The sequence below is a fragment of the Zingiber officinale genome, chromosome 1B (assembly GCF_018446385.1).
Source record: "Zingiber officinale cultivar Zhangliang chromosome 1B, Zo_v1.1, whole genome shotgun sequence".
Lineage (NCBI taxonomy): Eukaryota > Viridiplantae > Streptophyta > Magnoliopsida > Zingiberales > Zingiberaceae > Zingiber > Zingiber officinale.
Window position 1 is genome coordinate 113,154,555 of NC_055986.1, and position 5,845 is coordinate 113,160,399.

Genomic DNA, 5,845 nt, shown 5'->3' on the forward strand with positions numbered 1-5,845 from the left:
TTTTTTGCTCATTATCAATTCTTACTTTACAAGTTTTTATGAATACCTTCTTTAAACATCCGGGAAAGGGTCTTTCAAATCTGAGGGTAGTTCTTCATTAAGCCTGCGGCGATTTATGAAAGAAAGGGGAGGTTCCTTGGGTAAATATCCACCCTCTTTTAGCTGTTGAAGAACCCCCGATACGGAATGATTTAGCGCACCCACTATCCTGCGAACAAATTCCCGGGCAAATGCTGGTGACTTTAAGTAAGCCTGCCGCTACTCCTCCCATCGACTCTTTTCCTGCTCCTTATAACGCTGGAAATCAGCTTGTAGTTTTGAGTTTTGTTCTTTTAAAGCATCCTTCTCCGATCTTAGCTGTTCCAATTCCTTCTGGAGCAGTGATAATTCGTTATCTTGAGCTTTCCTCAGCTCTTGTTCCTGTAGAATAGTGAAATCATGAGAAGCCAGGTCCTGAGCTTGGTCAGAAAGACAAGTATTATGAAGCTTCTCTACTTTCTCTAAGATAAGACTTTTCTGAGAAGCATCTAAGAGAGCTTTCTCTTTTAAAGCGATCTCCAATCGAAGACCTGAATGCAGTCTCTCCACCTGTAATTCTAACGTCTTCCTAGCAAGCTCTTTGTCTTTCAGCAGTTGTTGACATTCCTCCAATGCTTGCTTCAGGGTTCCCAATTGTTGATTTTGCAAGACCACCTGCTCTTGCAACTGAGCCCTATCACTACTAGAAGAAGGTGAGGCAGCCTTCAATGTCTCTAGTTGAGCTTTCAACTTAGTGTTCTCATGATCTTTAGCTATGAGCAGCTGATCGATATGCAGACTTGTGGCTAGAAACTAAATAAAAGGATAACGTGGGTCAAAGATACAGTTACAAAGCTAATAAACGCATAACTAGGAATACTTACAGCCACTGCCTGACGACTATGGCGATCCGCTCGATGTGGGAGACTAAGGCCTCGCAATTGTTCATAACCTTGTGACCAAGATTCAGCCAATAAACCTTGCAATTGCAAAGTACCATAGCCAGGAGGACTAGAAGGTTGTCCCAATTGAGAAGGTAAGCCCGCAGCTACTCTAAATAAAGGAGGGGGATGAGAGGAAGCCGGAGATGGAGAAGAAGAGGAGGCAATCTGAGGAAAAGGGATAGTAAAAGTAGGAGGAGCAGAGTGGGAGCTAGAGGGAACAGAAGGTAGTAGTGCAGGAGGGGTTGTCACAATTGTGGAAACACTAACGGTTGAAGGGCTGACAATGGGAGAAGATCTCCGACAAGGAGTTCGTTTTGCTCGAGGCCTATAAGCCAAGGGAGGCAAGGCCAATGCCAAGGATGTAGAAGGCACAGGAGAGATAGCGGCCATCTCAGAAGCAGGAGCAGGAGAAGCTGAAACAGTAGAAGAAGAAGAGATAAGCAGACCAGGCCTCATCATTCGAAGAGCAGGATTGGAGATGATATTGGTGGGAGTCATCGGTGCTTTACCTCTTTCAAAAGAAATAGGCGCCGGAACAAGAGGATTTTGTACAAAGGTACCAAAGAAATCACCAAAGGGAGAATCCTTGGTAAGATTTGGTTTTTTAACTAAAGTAACAAAAGGCTCTTCTTCTTCCTCTTCCATGAGTGCGACACCCTCTGCTTGTTGTTCTTCTTCAGAAAGTAAGCCCAAGGTAGAGGGATTGAGATCAGATTGGCGAGCCAGTAACCATTGTTCTCCAAGATTATTGATAAAGGACTTGGTCATAGCAGAATTCCTGTACATAAGAGCCGGAAGAATAGCATCGGCTGAAAAACAGAGTATAAACATCATGGTTATAGAGATATACTAATTAGCAAAGGCGAAGTAAAATAATTATACTCACCAAAGGAACCATCCAAAGGAGTGTTAATGTTGCCTATCCCAAAGGGAAACATTAAGCCCTCTTCAATTAGATGCGGTAAACTGAATTTCGCTCCCCACAGTTTAGACAAGGCAGAGGCCACAGAAGGATCATTGAGAAGACCTTGAGTGCCAGGAAGCGAGGGCAGATCATGTATCCATTGAATGGGAAAAGTAGGAAGGAGATGAAACTCTCTAACATCGGGTAAGGGAGGCAAGAAAGATTTCCAAGCATGAGACCAAGGAATAGGTCCCGGAAACTTTAAAAAGAAAAAATGAGATTTCCAGGCTTTGAGAGACGATGGCATATCTCCAAAAAGAACCATTCTAGTTCTCGACTGGAATAAGAAGACACCAGGTTCTAAAAGCTTTGGGTAGGAAAACATGAAGAAATTTTGAGGAGTAGAAGGAATATCTCGTAGACGAAACAACATATAAGTACCGCATAGATAACGAAATGCATTAGGAGCAAATTGTTGCAGAGGAAGATCAAAATATCGACTTATTTCAATTAAGAAAGGAGGAATGGGGAACCTTAAGCCCCCTATCAACTGGTCCCTGAAAAAAGTCACGCAATTATCAGGGGGATGATGAGGTCGATCCTTCGGTGTTGGGAGTATGATTTTATATTCCTTAGGAATTTCATATTGACGACGGATGGATAATCTAGCATTCTTATCAAAGATAGAAGACATATGGACATACCAAGGAGAAATTGCTTCCTCAGCCATGGACAAAAGTACGGGCTAGAGCAATGACGGATTACTTACTGAAGACAAGAAAAGGGATCGTCGTGAAATGGCGAGCACGAGGACTGGTTGAAGACAGCAACAGGGAAAGAACTCTAGAGAAGGAAAAAGGAAGGACGAGGTTTAAAGATGGAGACGAAAGGTTTAGGGTTTGAGAAACGCAAGATGGTCGTCAAATTAGGACGGTGGTAGCTCAGCAGACGTTGAGGATCGCAATAGAAAGGCAAAAGGCCTATGTGATGTGGTGATCAGAAAAGGCGTGTGTCAGGTCATCATAGAAAAAGAGGGGCATTTATATCAGACATGACGAATCGGATCGCGATGGGGTTGGTAGTGCCTCGAACATTCTCTCACCCGAAGGAGAGCCAATCACCAGTTTAGAAACCTCGAAGGAAAACGTGATCGACTGGGCATAATAAAATAAAAAGGACTGAACTTTTTTGACCATACCCAGGCTAGAGACAAGAATATTTTAAGAGTAAAAAGTTTAGAAGAGTGACAAATGTTAATCTGTCCATGCAGAACATGACTTAGTATTTATTGAAAATATTTTTATTAACAAGGGCGATTGTGGTTATGTTAGATAAATATTGTGGTTATAATATCAGACTATACTAATAGTTAAGATAACCTTAGCTATGATAAATGATATATAGGATACGTTAAGAAATGATGCACACAACACCACATTGTAAATGATAGAGGGATTCAATAAAAGCCTTTGATTAGATACAAAAATTTGTCTTTACACTTAGAATCTGATCAAATACATAGCGTCACATTTCCTCAGGAACAGCAAACCCCAAATAGATAACAAATATTACAAGCATAAACTCTTAGGGCACGCAGAAAATTTTAGTCCCACTGGAGTCAAACTTACCATGGAGCAGAGATAGAAATAGCCCACTTCGTCCGAGCTTGTCAAGGCTCATAAGAGGCAATATTTTGCCCGAGATGAAGAAAGCAACAAAAAACAAAAGCTCAAGGGCAACGAGACAGGGAAACATTGATTCATTCCATGATGGAAAAGTAAATGTGAAAACCACTTCCCCTCTCAAGCCGTATGAGCTCAACAAGTGAAGCAACCAATTTTAGCCCAAGGGTGACATGTGCTGTGCCCTTCACACAACACCCCTGGGTCATTTGGCTGCCCCTCTATAAGTAGAAAAAATTTCTCTGAAGTTTCTTGGGTCCTTCAGAGCACCTGCATCTTTGGATAGAAGATTTGAACTGTGAAGTTTCCTCTCTTAAGACGATCCCTTGAACCTCTGAGGTAGCCGAAGCAAAAATCCCGATAAACTCATATATAGATCTCACCTGGTCCAACAAAAGTTGCCTCCAAAAAGGAGGATCCACGACCATGGCCTTAGCAACAAAAAGTGGCAAGGAAGGAAAAGAACTGAGAGAAGTTGTGGGTGAAGAGAAGGTTGTAGCCCTATTTAAAGGAGAAAAAGGCTTACAGTATGGCCACACCTAATCTATTAAGATAGTGGTACACAAAATCTGTGAGGTCATTTCAAAATCTGGAGCAGAGTCACGGGTAGGAAAAGACAAGATCATACTTCTGTCTAGTCAGTCGTCTACACCTCCTTTAACTAGACTTGAAGGGAAGGCTAGTGATATGGGTTAGGTTTTGTGGATCTTCAGATGAGGAAAGAAAAGGAAGAAAGAGTCAAAGGAGGAAGGCCAAGGACGGCCGAAACATACTTTCAGAACAAAGGTAGGCCAATATCGGTCGATACATGCCTGCCGAACGAAGATAGGCCAATATCGGTCGATACATACTTGCCGAACGAAGGTAGGCCAATATCGGTCGATATATGCTTGCCATATGAAGGTAAGTTAATAATGACCGATGCACACTCCAAAGCAGAGATAGACCAATATCGGTCGATATATGCTTGCCGAACGAAGGTAGGCCAATATCGGTCGATACATGCTTGCCATATGAAGGTAAGTTAATAACGATCGATGCACACTCCAAAGCAAAGATAGACCAATATCGGTCGATATATGCTTGCCGAATGAAGGTAGGCCAATATCGGTCGATACATGCTTGCCATACGAAGGTAAGTTAATAACGACCGATGCACACTCCAAAGCAAAGATAGACCAATATCGGTCGATATATGCTTGCCGAACGAAGGTAGGCCAATATCGGTCGATACATGCTTGCCATATGAAGGTAAGTTAATAACGACCGATGCACACTCCAAAGCAAAGATAGACCCATATCGGTCGATATATGCTTGCCGAACGAAGGTAGGCTAATATCGGTCAATACATGCTTGCCATATGAAGGTAAGTTAATAACGACCGATGCACACTCCAAAGCAAAGATAGACCAATATCGGTCGATATATGCCTGCCGAGCGAAGGTAGGCCAATATCGGTCGATACATGCCTGCCGAACGAAGATAGGCCAATATCAGTCGATACATACTTGCCGTATGAAGGTAAGCTAATAACGACCGCTACATACTCCGAAGCAAAGATAGACCAATATCGGTCAAGAGGGTTCTTTCGAGCAAAGAACCCGCATAGTTCCTTCAATAAATACCTTAGAAACATGTTGAATAAAATATTATTTTTTAAACATAACAAAGATACAAATAGAAGTCACATGAAGAAGAATCATACATGAATATACCGAATAAAATAATTCATGATAGAGAATATATATTTTGGCGGGAAATATGCTTTCAGCTTGTCTCGCAGGTGCTAAACGACAAAGAAGGTACATCTGGGGTACAAAAAAGATTCCTTAAAAATCATATTCCCCAAGTACGCAGCTGATGTCATAACGAACTCTAACAAACCGAGGTCCACTTCATGACTACGGAGGTTATATGAAGTGGTATAAAAGGGGGAATCCTCTCCGTTGGCGAGGTAAGTTGAGATCCCTAATTTTCTGGCTACTGTTATTCTTCTTTCTTCTTCCTTCCTCGACATCAAGGGAGATCACTAACTTGAGCGTCGGAGGGCCTAGCCAGGGATTCCCACCCCGGTCTTAGGTCACTGACGATAGTGTTGGTTGGTCTCTTATGCGCAGGGAGCTTCAGGAGCTTGAAAGTTCGGTTTTCTCCTATTTGTACGGGGATTTCTTCCTACTTAGCAGATTTCCTCCGGTGATTCTGGTTTTCTTTCGACCCGCTTTGGGTTTCTCGGGTCGAGGTTTCACCAGCCTTATTCCTCGTCATTACAGTGGGTTTCCTTCTTCCGGATCTCCTT